Genomic DNA, 17901 nt, shown 5'->3' with positions numbered 1-17901 from the left:
ATTTTTATCTTCTTTTCATATTATCTAAATCAAATTGTGTCTCCCAGCAAGCATCTAGAACTTTATCCCAAATTTTTAATCGTATTTGCTACAACCCACATGAAAAAAATGAAATTGTAGATGGGCTACTTAGATCCAACACTCTGTGTAGCCATTTTAAAACAAGAAGCATTTTCATATATGCATTCTATCTTGTGTTTTGTTGCATTTAAGGAAGCCTTAAATATGATAAATTTTCTTGTGCGAAAGCTCCACAAATGGTTGTGTAGGTGTGTCTATGACATTAGAAACACAAAACAAAACTCAAGGATAACTCTTCAAAGAGCAGAGGTAGCTACTCACTATATAGAAGCATTTTACAAATGTTTTTAAGTTTATCAGCATATGCCTGCATCCCCTCTATGTAACTACTACTATTGAAAAAAGGTAAGAAAGACTTAGAATCAATTGAAAAATAACACACGATAATCTGATCAACTACATAAGAACTTCATTCAAATCAGGTCAAGTGACTTACACAAAGATTCTGCACATTTTTTTATTGTTGAGAATGTCGATGGGAAAAAATGATCATAGGTTGCTAGTTGAATATTATGACCCAACCAAAGAAGAACTATTTTATAATGAAATGAACCAAGACTACTTTCTTGCAACTGCCACTCCAATCCATAGTTGCCTATGCATAAATAGGTAGTATTAATGTTCTTGAATCCCCAAAAAAGACCATAATGGAAAAATGGGATGTAACACAATCTACTTAGGAAGGCTATCCATTCTATCATTGTGATGTGGGACACAAACTCAATAGAATCTCTTATTGTATCCATTCCACCATTGTGATGTGGAGCACAACTCAACTTCATCCCTTATTGTATTTTAGACCTTCACACTTGGCAAGCATGGATTGTTGGAGGGATTTTGTGAGTGAAGGATAGGAGGGGTATTCATTCCACCATTGTGGTTTGGGAAACAAACTCAACTTCATCCTTTATTGCTAAGTTACTGATTCAGATGCAGATTCCAGAAGCAGGGATTTTTTTTTGGATGCGGATGCAGGAGGAAACATATTCATAATTTGCACTAATTTTGTGTACAAATAGTACATGAAGAATAGGATCACAAGGCCAACTTTAGATGACCATTACTTCCTTTGTGCTGCTACAAATATTTACCATAACCACCTTTTAAGAAGCTTGTGAAATTATCTTCCAAATGAATCTAAGATCCCTTTGACTAAAGGCCTATCTGGGTGTGTAGCCTTCTTCAACAATATGAGCTATCTGGGAAAAAATCAACCAAAAAAAATGTTCCAATTTGCTCAAATCAAAACTCTGAAATTAGATGTCATAGAACTGGCTAAGGATGATAGAAATACTCCAAATTGTAATGGAAATGTACTCATTAATAGGATAAGCCTTATAGATAGGGCAACACCACATAATGCTCTCCTTATTGGAAGAGGGCATTCCACTTATATTTGCAACATGAGATCTCAAATGCGTACAATCAGTTCCTATATTTTTTTCTTGCCTGAGCTCCACAAGATGTAAACATCCAACTGCTATGTGTGAGAAAAGTGCTTTTAATTTCAAACTATTAAAATTTCAAAGTTGGCATACACCCAAATAGTTAGGTACAAGTTCACACATGACCAATAAAACCAACATAAGGGACGTGCGCTACATGTTGGAATCTCCATAAACCAACTTGTATTTTAATATCATTATTCCCAGATACATCTCAATTTGCTTCTACAGTAGCATAGTATATTGATGATGATGATAAAATGAGTTTCAACTTTAACTAGAAAATTCAAATGTAAACAACAAAAACAAGTTTCAATGTTTATGGATTAGAAGTTGACCATATTTCAACATTTCAAGAGACAACCAAAACTTTAACCTGATGTATATGATTTCTCACTCACCTTACTTTCAGTTGGCCACCAGGATATCCATTTCTCATTTCAATTCCATATTTTTCCTGACATGTTGGATATTTGGATTGTTGTTCACAAGTGAAGTGGATCTTCATGAAATGGTTTTCCTTAGTTTCTTAATTGGCAAGGAGGCCATCAAAGTTTATATAGGCAACTGGATAGTTATTGCTTGTGTTGAAGGTTAGATGCAACCTTTGTGCTTGTAGAAAACCCCCCTCCCAGCTAAGGTATTCCCTTCACATACAGAAGCTCTTTGTGTTAGGTAGGTTCAAGGGGTCATTTTGTCACATGCTTAGAGGGTTCATCGGCTATAAGTTGCAAATTGTGACCATAAAACCAATGTAAATTGGTAGGCATATATATTTCTAGAGATTGGAACAGTCATGAAATTTGGTGTGCTCCATTTTTCTTGCTATTAATGGACATGTTTCCTCTTGCAAGATATTATGAGCTAGGGTGGGAGACCTATGTGAATATCCATTTAATCTTTGTATTAATCTAGATTAGTGTAAAAGCCATATGGTTTCAGTTGACCTCTAGGCTTCATGAACCCAAAATGAAAAGTTCTAGAATTCCTTTTTATCTTGGAATTTAATCTCCAATTTGATATATTTTACCTCAACAAAGTTTATCTTTTGCATTTTTTAACATATCAAGTATTATATCCATCTGCATGTTACATGATGTAGTTCAGAATAAGGCTCTACTTTCATGAGACCAAATTGGATTTATCTACTTCAAAGGGCATCTTGTGAAGAAATAGACCAAGGCAAGGCTTCTCCTTTGTGTATTTCTTGATTGATCTTTTAGCAAATTTCTAGAACATTTTTCAATAGATACACATCAAACAAATTCAAGGCTTGTATCTATTACCCTTCTGTTCTTCTTTCAATTAGAAATGGAGAAATAGAGCAAGGCAAGGCTTTCTGTATCTATTGCTCTTCTTGTGAATAAATGGAGCAAGGCAAGGCTTCTCCTTTGTGTATGGCTTGATCTATCTTTTAGCAAATTTCTAGAACATTTTTCAATCGATACGCATCAAACAAATTCAAGGCTTGTCTCTATTGCCCTTCTGTTCTACTTTCAATTAGAATTTTTTGTGTGCCTTCTGTTAGCTCAGGCAAACAATTCAATTTTTGTGTTAATGATAAAGCTTCTGCATGATCTATACAATTTGTTAGCACTATTACACAGGGTGAATGGTTTTTGATCATTGTCCAATTCTCTGTGCAGACCTCTGTCTGTTGCACAAGCCTTTGCACCATTCAAGTTTTTCTATAACATATGCACAAAGTTCTCACTGTCATTAAATAATTCAATTTGAATTTGTAAGGCAGAAGACATTTCATTATGTTTATGCACAATCTATTTTTTGTTGCATGCTACCTCTTTGTTATTTGGCACACTTCTGCTAAGTGTATAGGTCTATGGAAGCCTCATGAATGGGTTATTAAAATCATAGCTGTGAGCTTGTATATTTTAAAGCCTATTTCTTTCTCATTGGATAGCCAAGAAGTGACTCAAAACTCATTAACCACATACCTACTTCTTTTGATATTTAAATCATCCTGTGAGGATAAACCATAACTGTTTCCTTAAGTAATAGTTACTAAATTTGCATAACTTGGCTTAGGTACTCACATGTTGCACTAGCGAGTTGAAGACATCATGTAGGTCTAAAGATAATGAAGATAAGTGGAGCTCTTATTTATGAAATGGTAGGGGTAGACTGCAATTAATGAGAAGAAGACATCATGTTGTATAGGGCTGCATTTAGATTCATAGTATATTGCAGGTTCTAAAGCTACTAAAGTTATTTTTGACTTTGTATTGCTTTATTTCTTTTGCAGTACTATTTTGAGGGGAGATTTGATCTGGTAAAGTTTGTGAAGATAGTGCAACAGGAAGGATTATATGTCAGCCTTACTTGCGAGGTTCTCTTCTTTCAAACACCCAACATGGTTTATTAAATATGGATATTAATGCTATTGATCAATTTGCAGGGGCTTTCCAGTTTGGTTAAAGTTTTTCCCTAGCATCAACTTTAGGATGGATAATGAGCCTTTCAAGGTGCTTCTCTATTAAATGATGAAACTTTTAAGACTTATAAATGCCTTGTATCTTTACAGAATTTTAATGCATAATATTTGATCCAGTTTCTCGTATTGAATAAGTGATGAGTACTACAGATGGCAATGCAAAGTTTTACATCAAAGGTTATGGACTTAATGAAGAGTGAAGGGCTCTTTGAGTCTCAAGGTGGACCTATTATTATGTCCCAGGTGTGTGTTTTTCTTACAACGTTACCATGAATCTATGTTAACGCAATTTTTTCTATCTTAAGGCCACTGATCTTACAAAAGATCAGTGAAACAAGAAGAGTTTTAAGTGTACATCTGTATGGAATCAATGAATACCATGACCTACTAATTCATCCTCTTCACAGGTAGAAAATGAATACAAACCTGATGAAGCGGTGTTTGGGCCTGCTGGGGCATCATACATGAACTGGGCTACACAAATGGTTGTGGGATTTTGTACAGGTGTACCCTGGGTTATGTGCAAACAGGATGATGCACAGGATCCTATGGTGAGTTCTATTTCATATGACCCATTTCTATTTTGAGGCTTGGGGACTCTAATGCCTCTATCAATTGTGATGGTCAATTTGGATTATCTTGTGTCCTTGCAATTACACTAAATCCATTTCATCAGTTCAGTTTCCTAGCATTTAAGTTTTTGTATTTAAATGTAATGTACACTTATCCAAACAATTGAAGAAGTGGTAAATAATGTAATGTCAGCTTTTAGGTTTCTAAGGTGTCTACATGTTATTTTATGTTCCTATAATAATTCTTGTTGATAATCTGAGTATTCAATGCTTCAACCCTTTTGTTGAATATTGTTGATAGATTAACACTTGCAACGATTTCTACTGTGACAACTTTGTACCTAACAAACCCTACAAACCATCAATGTGGACTGAGGCATGGAGTGGTTGGTACAGATCATTCCCTCTTCTCAATGTTGTTGAATTTTGAAAATTGCTTATATAGTGCTATTTGCAGTAATTAGACAATCGGTCTTCTTGATGGCTTACAGATTCTAGCTTTTTAAGAAATGATAGTAAAGTGTTTTCTTTTTTAAGTTTTAACTAGTGGGTACACTAAATGCCATTAACATTATAATTATAAGTTCACTGTCTACTATTTTTGTAGGTTTACAGAATTTGGGGGTACTACTTCTCATAGACCTATTGAAGATCTGGCCTTTGCAGTTGCTCACTTTATTCAGAAAGGAGGTTCATTTGTGAACTATTATATGGTAGAGCTCACCTTGAAGAAAATGGGTTATCCTAGCACATGCCATTCTTATATGGCCTCATTTTTTATATTAATTTAGTTTCTCTTCTTTGCAGTATCATGGTGGAACAAATTTTGGTCGTACTGCAAGAGGGCCTTTCATTACAACTAGTTACAACTATGATGCACCTATTGATGAATATGGTATGTTTTTCCGGGCATGAGATAAGACTTGTGCTGATATTCTTCTTTGTTAACAGTGTCAAATTGGAATAGATAATTTTTTCTGAATTACATAAAATTCTTAAAGAGCAATACATTTGTTTATCTTTATAAAAGATGAGGTTTATATCCTTCTTTAAGTTCCTTGCTACCTTAGGGTCAAATTAAATCAGTTGGATCTTCAGTATTTTTAAACATGTAAATTGTTTTGAGCTTGGTATTTTTATTGTATCTCAAAAATACTATAAAGTCTTCAGGAATTAGAACATGAACTATTGTTCTTTTCCTTTCTTTGCAAGGCTTCTCAAGAAACCAAAATGGGGACATCTTAAGGAATTACACAAGGCTATAAAGCTTTGTGAGGCTGCTTTAGTTAGTGGTGATCCTCAAGTTAACTCTCTTGGCACTTGTTAGCAATTAAGTTGAGCATGTTGATTGGTTTGCTACTTTATAGACTATTTTTAGATTAAAATTTAAAGTCCCATTTGAAAAAGGGGAAAAAAAAATTAAGAAGTTGATAATGCTATTATAAACACAATGAGCTGACAACATTGTCTTTTCAGTCTTATGTGTATTCTGCAGGGCGTGGAAGTTGTGCTGCTTTCCTTGCAAATTTTGATGCAAACTCTGATGCAACAATATTTTTTAACAATCGGCACTATCACATCCTTGCTTGGCCTATTAGTGTTCTCCCTGACTGTAGAAACTCAGTGTTCAATATTGCCAAGGTGATAGTTAATTTCTTTAAAATGCCAACGTGCTTATAAATTAAGACTATCTATGCCCTTTATTTTTGAACTACGATCTACATGTTCTTATTTGATCAAGTCCTAACAAGATGAGGTTTTCATTGTTAAGTATGAATATTTTGGAATGATCCTTGCTACTCTTATTGCTATTTAATCTTGATACTTATCTGAAAGGAGCAATGTGCAGGATTTCTCTATACTTTTTTGTTTATTGATTCATGTCATGCTTCTTTGTTAAACTGGAACCTCTCTCAATAATATAATAAGTGTAGGGGTGCCAGTATCTTGTTTAAAAGAAATGTTCACACTTGCCTATGAAACTTTTGTTACTATTTAATCTCAATGCTTATCTGAAAGGAGCAATGTGGAAGGATTTTCTGCATTTTTTCATCTTCACAGTGAAAATTTATTTATTAAAATATGCTCTCTTCTAGAGTGCATTATATTTCTTCTATACATGGATAGAATGTATTTGAATTACTTCAGTTGCACATGAGTTGCAAAATTTACGGCACTAATAAATTCACATGCTCTATGAAAGGTTGCTATCCAAACAACTCAAATGAAAATGACACCTGTTAAGGGATTTGCTTGGGAATCATTCCAAGAATATGTTACCTCCAATGCGGATAGCTCTCTCACTACAATAGGTTTGCTGGAGCAAATAAACACTACAAGAGATAATACCGACTACTTGTGGTACACTACGAGGTGAGATATACCCTTTCCACATCTTTTTTTAATGTTGTAGTTTTCTAAATGGTTACCAAGGTGAATATTTTATCAAACATTCTTACGAATTAGAATGATTGTTTTCTGTTGGTTCCGATTTTCAAATTGTTGAGATTTGTAACTGTATCTTAGAAAGGTTAGAAAATTAATTCTATTCTAATCCATAGATCACAAGATAACTTTAGTTGATCTCTTGCATGCTTATGCTTTTTGCGAAATAACTTAATTTAGTGTCTTGCATTCGTATCTTTTGCATTTTTGGAAATATTTTTCTTGTTGTTCCTTGCTTCTCATTTACGCTTCACATTTGACTTTTTGTACGGTATCCATATTGATTACAGTATCTGAGCTCTAAATGCTCTTCTATTTTAACAATTTAAGTTTTTGACTCCATTAAATATTAACATGTTACTCTTTATAATAGAGGAATATTTAAGGAAATCATAAACAATTATTTTCCTTTTTCTTCCAAGTAGATCTATTATTTAATGCTTTCTCTAGATTCTAAATGTTAAATGTTGAATTGTGGATAGGAAGACTACTTGATGAATAGTCATATGGTTAGTTTGTAACTTTGTTTGTTGAACATGAATCTAGTTTGTTAAACAAGAATCTTGAATCAATTCAAACCTAAGAGTTTTCTTTTGTTGGGCACAAATTGGTAGTTTCACATATTAATACATTTTTTGTACCATGTATGGTATAGTGTTGAAGTTGGTGAGGATGAGCCTTTTATAAAGAATGGTGGTCTTTCAGTTCTTTCTATAGATTCAATACGTGATGCATTGCATGTTTTCATCAATGGAGAATTTGCAAGTATAAGATCATCCAACATCCCTGAATTCAAAGTGTCTTTTCTAATTTAGTGCTATTGAGTCAGACAATGAGAGTGGACTAATAATTGCTAGTTTGGTCTGTGTTTTTCTTTTTGGTTTTTGGATGTTGAGACATAGAAATTGAGAATTGGGAGGACTTTTCATGTTGGATTTATACTTTTGACAGGCTCTCAATTTGGAAGCAAGGAAAACCCTAAAGTGAGATATCCATCCGGTGTGAAGCTTAGGGTTGGAACAAACATAATTGCACTCTTGAGTATGACAGTTGGTTTACAAGTTTGTTTCAAACCACATATGTTCAGTTGCTTCTATATTTTTGTCTTATTTGGCAGATGCAGAAGTGAAAATAGTAGGTGTAGCGATGCCAGTATCTTGTTTTATGTCTAATTTCATGTATAAGAATTTAGTCAATACTTGTTTATGTGAAATGAAATCAGATATAATATTACTGGTTGTCACTATAATAGTATAATGCTTTTCCACATTAGATACTAATTCCTAATCTATCTATTTATGTTATAGAATATTGGAACCCATTTTGAATCTTGGAATATAGGGATTCTTGGTCCACTTACCCTTAGTGGCTTTAAGGAGGGAACACGAGACTTTTCTATACAAAAGTGGTCTTACTAGGTATGAACCATGTTAATGCAAATTTGTTATTTTGTTTTCTTAAATAGGATACTATAATTTGGAGTAGAAAAGAATAGTTTATATACATTTAAATTTTTAATTATTGATTAAATTATTTAGATATGATACATGTTTTCGAGAGCACAAATGGATAAGTAATAAAACACGGTTGAAGTCATCAATTTTGGATCAAATATGTCATTTTGTGTCTTCCTACTAAGCTGGTGATATTTGTACTTTGCTTAATATATCACAATTTGAACTGAAATTGATTATTTTTCTTTCCAAACATCCCAACAGCACCATATTTTTTCTATATATGTCTTCGCAAATTATAATAACATGATGACTCTACACATTTTCCCTGTGACTAGTGGACCTAGGTGTCTTTTTATTTTTTTCTCTTCAGATTCTAGAACAACTTAAGTTTCTTCCCTAATATTCAAGAATATGAGCATTAGTTTTTGACATAAAGGATTTTTTTTGGAGTTCAAATGTAAAAGGGTGGATGGTATTGAATGGATTACAAATGTGTGGTACAGATTTCTAGGAGAAATGCTTGTTTGGAATCTTGTGATTTATTATGATTGATAATACAGCTCCAACTCATTTTGTAATATTTTTCTATGTATATGCATATCTAATTTTTTGTGCATGCAAGTTGGTTTGAAAGGTGAATCAATGGATCTCCATATAGTAGATGGGCATTCCTCTATTGAATGGATGAAAGGAGTAGTTGTTGCTTAAAGATAGCCACTAACATGGTACAAGGTATGCTCCTGATGTTAAATGTTAAATCTACGATTGTGTCAGCAACCATGGGAACCATGAAAAGGTTTGCATAGTTACAATTTGTGTACTTTGTTTAACATTTTTCATTAAAATTTAAATTATTATTGTACAGGCAACATTTGATGCACCAGCTAGTGAAGATCCAGTAGGATTGGATGTGAGCACAATGGGTAAAGGCCAAGCATGGGTAAATGGTCAGAATATTGGATGGTACTGGCCTTCTTATCATGTCAATGTGTCTACTCAGATGGATGCAACTATCAAGGAACTTTTCATCCAAAGAAATGTGCTAAAAATTGTGGCCAGCTATCTCAACGATGGTGAGATTTCTTATATTTTTTGTGTTCAACTTTCTACTTGATGCTAGTTTATGGATAATGCTGCAACTTTTGTGGTAAAATTTGAATTTAAGAGCTTTAAAAACAAAGAAAGATCTACTAAGAGGAATATGTAGTTGATACACAATAATTTTTGCTTTTCAAGTTCTATTAGCCATCCAATTCATTTGTCGCCAAACCCTTGGTTGTAGGGTCACTAAACTAGGGCCTATTCAATGAGACCTCTAACAACATCACCAAAACAAAAGGACTACACCAACACTTCATAAATGTCCTCCCCATACACATTCCTTCACCAAATATCATTATCCTTGAAGGAAAGCTCATTCATGTTGACTGGTGCTCACACAGGCTCTTTCACAATTAGCAAATAAACACTCAACATTGCTTCTCCACCAAGATTCTCTATTCTCCTGTAGGAAAAATAATAATATACAAGTATGTAAAACATTGTGGAAATCTTCCACCAATCACATAGATCAGAGAGGGTGTAAGAGTTGCCACATTGTAGAAAACTTCAAATCTAAACCTGACTGTGCTCTGCCAATCATTGTCTTACAAAAACCAACCTGATTATTTGAACCTAAACACTATAAAATAAGGAAGAAAATGCAAGAAAAGAATAGGACACAACTTCCTTAAGACTCCTACATCATGATCAATCGAGAGCCAAACTCAACTATCATTTCAGAGGTATTGGTTATGACTGTACCGGAACAGTGGCTAGTTAATAGAGAAAAAACTGGTTTTTATTATTTCCAGAGTCTATTACATGTCTTATTATTCCAAACACCAACTCTCCATTTCCTTTAAAACTTGACAACCTTCCACTAAATAGCCAAATAAAGCCAATACCCACTGCTATCTAACCATAATAGTAACAGTCAGTTATAAACTAAAATTTGTTGTCTAAGTTGACACAAAGTGTCAACTTTGACAACTTACAATCATATATGCCTTTAATAAATTTCACTAACCTTTTTAAAGGTTTTATAACTTCACTAACCCTTCCAAAGACACCTAAACCCCTTACAAGCCTTACTAGACCTAATTTGCCAACATTGCAAAGTACAACTTTTAAGCACTTTTAGTGCTTTTACAATATTTAATGGCTTTTAGAGACCATATTACATTGGTCCAATACCATATAGGTCTTTAAATCCCATAACTAGACTAGGATCAACACAAAATGACCCTTAATAACCCCTTAGGTGCATTTTAATCTTTCAATACCATTTACCTCTATTACATTTCCTTTATAGTTTTAGGCTTCATTACATCAAAACATCAAATAAAAAGATGGATCATAGATCCAATTACATTTAAATCTTACTCTTTCAAGCTCACTTTGATCTTCATGTGTCTAAATGAATCTCCTCTCATGCTCTTGCCAGGGTGCCCTGCACCATGCATGGTGGTTGTTGGAGTCCATTGAGAACATATGCCAAGAATCTCTTCTTCCTCCAAACAGCCCCTGGACATGCCTAGGTGACCATGCATCAAAATGAGATCTCCTTCATCTTTACTAAAATCAATCTCTTATGGTATCCACTGTGAGTGGAGCTACAACATTTACCTTCGGTGTGAGGACTTGTTTTGTGGTTAGAGTGTAGTTTTTTGCCATCTCTAAAACTAACTCTATCCACTGATGTATAGGAGAGAAGACCGCTACTTGTGCGATGCCACTCATAATGATCATCTTGATCACCTTGGATTGGTTGGCTCCATACATTCCATCCCTTATAAAATTTCATGTCAAATGGCCCAAGATTGGTGTCTCCAATTTTCTCCCATGTACAGGTGAAGTTGGATTGATGTGTCATTTCTTGTGTATCAGCTTTCAACTGTGCCAACCTTTGTGCCTCAACACTTTCAGCATTTCTAACTCCCTTTCCTATAGTTGTTTGCTCATTTCTTTCTTTCTCTCTTAAGGTCTACTTTTTTGAGTTTTGGGCCTCATTAGGCCTATCTTCTTGAGCAAGGGGTCAGATCTGAGGCCTCGGGTCTACACGTTAGACAATTTGGGGCCTAATGGATTTATTTCTAGTCCAATTTACAAACTCTAGCTCACACATTTCATGGTAGGGCCTAATGCATTCAAATTTGGGCCGAATTAGAGGCCCACACATTTGGATATTGGGGCCAATCATTGAACAATGGGCCACACATTTGGTTATCATGCCCTTGCATTTGAAATTGGAACTGTGTGTTCGATTAGAGGGCAGATTTATGTCATGCCTCATCTAAATTAAGCCTTGATTTAGGTCCATATGGTTGATAGAAGCAACTATAAGTTTAATGCAAACTCAAATTTAGGGCAAACTCAGATTTAGGGCCATGGGTCCCAATTAAGGTACTCATTCAACTAGGATCTGAATTGCTTGAAATTTAATTGAATTAGGGCCTGATTTATCCCTCTAAGGATGCATGTTAGTTTACTGATGGCCTCTCTTATCAAAATGCAACAATTGACAAAAAAAGTTGAGGGGAGCAACTCTAACGAGGATGAGAGCTCAGAAGAAAGTGATGAGGAGCCAAAGGCCAAGAAAGGCATTAAGGTAAAAGAGCATGCCTTCCTTTACCTATGATCAATGTTAATTTCTAAAGACACATGGATGGATGCAGACATACATTCATTTGTGCACTTATATAAAAGGTGTTTTTAAAATGGAATTCAAAAAGGTAAATCTGGAGTTCATAATATTTTGCAGACAAAATACTGTGTCAAAGTCCAAACAGAAAAGTTCATGGTATCTTCTCTTCTAAAACAATTTTTTTGGCATTTTGGTATCAAATATAACTTTGATTTTTTTCAAAATATTGGAGTGAAGTGCACAAATATAGCTATTGCAAGCAACTCATAAAAAATATAACCAAAATTATCTCCCATAGAGTATAAGTTCAAATAATAATAGAGAGACTAGTAAGAGCAGGTCCTAGAGAGCTTTAAAAAGATTGAGTACACATATCTGGCAGATTTATACAAAATGGTAAGAAACTATGAACCAAGATACAACACAGAAGAACAACAGAAGTAGTAACTACAAGAATTATTCCCCCTTCTATTTTTCATTTCCTTCTTATTAATAGGTTTGAGTAACTTTAGCATTTCACAAGATAGGTACTAACTGCTAACAATAACATCTGGAAATAGAGTAGATGCATCATCCATGTTTCCATTGTCGGAGGAGCTGTCTACTAAAGTTTGCTGAAACTTAGCTGCATCTAGAATACCCACGTCACCGGAGCCTTCTTGTTTTTCTCTTAAACAAACTGCATCCACATATGCTGGAGTAGAACTGTTGGAAGTGCTTTTATCTTCAAAATCTACTTCATGCATTGGCCATCCATCTGATTAATGGCTTATGTTCTAAGAATCAGCTCCTCAACATTGCCCCACACTTTAGGAATGAGATTTGGAATGGAAGGGTCCCACTTTAACAAACTTCTTCGCATCTTCATGGCATACTTTTACCTAGAAAAGATATAATGGAGATGATAACTTCTCTGGGGAAGTCACCCAGTAATATTTTTTGTCCTATAACACATATCGAATCCTTTCCATTCAAATAAACAATAAGATTTCAATGGAGAGAATTAACTGCAGTTTGGGCAAAAACAAGTTTATCATCAGAATTAATAGATCCAAACATAATATCCCACCATTACATAGTAGTCTTCTGAAAACTTTTTAGGTGTTTTAGAAAGTTGATTTGGAAAAGAATAGTTGAGTTCAAAAAACTGATATTGAAAAGAATAGTTATGTTTATGTAGTACATTTTTAATTGTCAAAAGAATGATATGAAAATAATAAAAGTTGTTTTATTATGTTCTTCAAAACTTTTGGAATGTTGGCACAATGATATGGATAGAAAAATTGCGCTTCATTATTTTTTCTAACGTGTTAAAAGAATGATATGAATGTAATGGTAATGTTAAAAGAAACATTATATTATGCAAACATTTTTAGATGTCAAAAGAATGATATGGGAAATAATGTTTCATTACATTCTCTAAACTTTTTTAGATGTTACAAAATGGTTTTGAAAAAGTAGTCACATTTAATTATGTTCTACAAACATTTTTTTGGAAGCTGAAAGAATTATTTGGGACGATAAATGTTGAATGCAAATGGTGGACTAAGGATACTATAGCTGTGGTCACAAGGGCAAACAAAGGAATAGGTTTTGAAATTATATGTCAGTTGGCAAAAAATGGTTTGACGGTTGTTCTCACTTCAAGAGATCTCAACAGAGGATTAAGAGCCACCAAAACCCTTCATGATGAGGGTCTCAACAACATTGTATTCCATGAGCTGGATATAGAGAGCTTGTAGAGTATTTTAGAATTTTCAATATGGCTCAAGGATAATTATGGTGGTCTAGACATCTTGGTATTATTCTGCCTTAAATAACTCTCATTATCTTCTCTATTTAGTCATCTAGAACCTCAAATTACACCAAACTTGTGTTTCTACTTTTCAGCAGACAATATGCCCACTTCATTTAGGAATATAGGACTTTTAGTTGACCTTCTCAAATGATTTATTGTAGGTGAACAATGTTGGCATCTTCGGTACCACTATTGATAAGGAAGTTGCAATTCAAGCTGGATTAGTTTCACAAATGCAACATGATTTGATGGTAATTTTTAACTTTGTAAGAATACATTTTCTTTTATCTAAAATCTATACTTAGTAGGTAAGGCGAGGTAAAGCTATAATATGTAATTTTCTTTTGCATAAGTTGTCTTCCACCTTGAAATCAAATATCTAGTAGGATTTGATGAAATCAATAGCTACAACTTAATATTATCTCCTCTTTAGCTCTATTAATATGAATAACTCTCCATGCTGGAATTAATACTTAATAGATTTGATATATTACAGTAGCCTCCATTAACATGAACTGGTAACCTAATATATTGTCTTCTTAAACTTTGCAATATTATGTCTTTTGTAGGCAAGGTTTTAGTTGACGGGCAAGTGGCAGGCAAGGCTGGGATGTCTATTTAAGAGAAGGCTTCCATTGATATCACTGTTGAAGTTCCAAAATATGTATGTAGGTGATTATCCTTAATAATCTTGACTTTAGTAGTAGCTAACAACATATTTTCATTGTATATGCCATGGGATTTTCTCTTCACATTAGACACCCTTGTAACAAGAAAACCATTGGCAGAGCAGGATACAAGTTGGAGGGAGCACTTGAGCAATTAAATATTGATGTTGCTGGAAAACTTGCATTAGACTCTGGTGTTTCCATAGGTGGCTTCACAAATTGCTTGCCTCAGCATGGCACATCTTTTGTTTATGGAGTTGATGTAGGCTATGGGCAGTTGAATTAAAGCATCAGTTTGACAGAATACATGCACATTTCTACAATAAATATATTCAGTTTCATTTTCCCTTTGTTATTAGGAAGTCACATCAAATTTATGCAACTATTGGATAATGTGATGTCTTACAAGTTAGCATCATATGTTTTATGATTACTTTTTTATTATTTTGATATTTGGATTGTCTTAAGACTCAGGTAGCTACAAGGATATAGTTTTAAGACATAAATTGACAAACCTTGTGGAAGAGATGCATGTCTTCAACTTTTCCTTGTTGATTCAAATTATGTATGTGCATTACTATAAAAACTTAGTGAACTTCTAAACTATGGTTCTTGTCAGAATCCAAAGAGTTTCCACATGTTGCCTCCTTGGATGTTTAAATGGACAGTAGGATTAGGAAAGATTAGTTACAACAGTAAAAAGAAAAGCTAGAAATTATTTAATATTGGTACCCCAAATTTGTGTGGTCATAAGTCCTAGTCCATTGGGTGAAAATTGAATTTATTTGGTGTTAAAAAAAGTTAAAATAAAGAATTGTATTGGGTGAAAATTGAATTTATTTGGTGTTAAAATAAAGAGTTGTATTGGATGAAAATTGAATTCATTGGATATTACAAAGATCTAAAACATAATTTTTACCAATGTATTTTATTTTTAAAAATTTTTTTTAAATAAAAATTTTATACCATAATTGGTCGAAATTTCGACCAAAAACATTGATCGAAATTTCGACCAACAATGGATGCAAATGAGGAAATAAGAGTTCAGGCTAGACTAAGAAAATCGACGAACCTCTTGTCGGTAATTCGACCTTTTTAAAGTAGAAATTTTGACAAAAAATTACTGTGACAAAAAATCAATGACAATTTTAGTCGTGTATTTGACCTTTTCTCGTCGAAATTTAGGGCTAAATTTACTAGTGTGATGTGTCTCTTTGGAATAGGGAATTCTCATATTGGCAACGTACCTTTTCATAATTAATTTCTTATTATTATTTTATATGAGATTTTAATCACACTTGTTCTTAAACTTAGTTTAATCCATTTTTTTAGTCATTATTTTAATTGTGATCATAGCCTTTCAAAACTAGTCATTATATTAATTGCATCCTATTTAATTTCTACTTTTTTCTTAACTACCACATCATCGTTGGAATTTATAAGGAAAGTCTGATTGCCATATCAATTGGGTATAAAGTTCTCATTTTCTTTTGGTTTCACACAAAATTGCTCCTGATACTTAAGTTTGTCTTTTTCTTTTTAGATAAGATAAATTCTTCTAGCTAACACACGTGTAGCTTATTCATAGAAAAAACTAAAAACTCTTATGTGATAGTGTCATTCTACCATTTAATCACCTAGATCCTCAAATGATTAATAATTAATATTGTAAAATTCATTTGGGCGATAATATGAATTAAAGTTTGGAGATAGTAGGAAAGTCATAATAAGTTGACTTAATATAGAAATATAGTGAGTTTAAGAATATAGATTAAATATATTTGTGTATAGTTTGATCGACATGTATTTGAGGATTCATATTGATTAAGGAATATTATATTATTATATTGATTCAAAAAATGTTATATTATATGTCACTAATTTTATTACATTTATACCATGTAATAATAAGTTATATTATAAAATTGTATTCTATTATTACTTTATTTATCATTAAATCTTGTAAATATAATTATGTTAACATATTTAATTATAACTGTTAAACAAGGTAATTATATTATTATTTTCTAATAATATATTATATATCTAGAACATGATATTATAGTATATCATATTATTATATTGATAATAACTTATTGTTATTATTATTATCATAGAATCTTATTTGAGAATGGGGAAATTAATATAATAATATAAGAATATATCATATTATTATATTAATATATTATTTATTCCTAAAATATCCTTTTATTTTTTTAAATTGACTCCTTATTGTATTCTTTATTATTAAATTCTAAGGGGTAAAATAGGGGACATGACAAGGGTTGTAACTTAGAGCTCATGGGGGCTATCAATGAAACATCAAATGCTACAGGATGGTCATGCCAAGGCCTACAATAAGATATCTCATTTCCAAGGTGTTGTAAGCATGTTTGGGCAGGTGAACCATAGTGACATCTTAAGGGATTGTAGAGATTATTTCAAATTAAGCATATATGATAGCATCTCAAATTAAACACTGCATCAAATTTTGATTATAAAGATTGTTAAAATGTTATTGAAAAATTATTTTATTTCAATCAAATACAACAAACATGATCAAAATGAATGATATTCCATAAACATGAACAATACACATGATCCACGATAAATTGAACAATACTATAATAAATTAATAGGTATATCATTGTGCACATAAATAACAAAAAAATATATCAAAATACATGTATCCATAGAAAAATTTAACAAATATAGATTAAAGCTCATGTATCCATAGACAAATTACGCAAATATATATCAAAATACATAGATCCATATACAAAATGTGGCTGATCATGCCATTGGAATGTTTATAATATCAATGTTTATATATACAATGTGGCATATGCCATCTCAAAATGTCTCATGATGCATCTTATGACAACTCTACTATCCTATGCTACTAGTGGATGATCAAAATGCACCCTCTTCACTACAGTAGGTGGATCGGATGCCTCCTATATAAACAAAAAAGGAAAACCCAAAGTTAGACTACTATATTTAGATGATTATATTTGTCTAATATTGAATTTCTCAAATGTGTAATGATCATATTTTCAATGAAGATTTATAGTATTAAATTTTTATCATAAATACCTCTCTCATCGACCTCCTGCATTGGTAAGGAGTCAATATATCCTCGATAATGCTTGAACCTCATTGATTCTGGCATGTGTATATTCAAGTATGTTTGTTAGATGAATATACAACTTAAACTATAACATTATAATTCATACCATGCTAAATTTATAACATATAATCAAGAATTCAAACTATAACTTACCCTTATCAACTCCTC

The 17901-nt window shown here is 32.8% G+C and overlaps 1 pseudogene; it reads left to right on the top strand.

Annotated features, from left to right (window-relative positions):
* The first annotated feature begins 3624 nt into the window (after positions 1-3624).
* LOC149558079 (beta-galactosidase 1-like) lies at positions 3625-9529 on the top strand (annotated as a pseudogene).
* The last annotated feature ends 8372 nt before the right edge of the window (positions 9530-17901 follow it).

Source organism: Cupressus sempervirens, chromosome 5 (assembly GCF_028749045.1).
Source record: "Cupressus sempervirens isolate cs-2001-9-10 chromosome 5, ASM2874904v1, whole genome shotgun sequence".
In the NCBI taxonomy this organism is placed as follows: Eukaryota; Viridiplantae; Streptophyta; class Pinopsida; order Cupressales; family Cupressaceae; genus Cupressus; species Cupressus sempervirens.
Note: the sequence above shows the minus strand (reverse complement) of the source record. Positions and strands in the feature narration are given on the sequence as shown.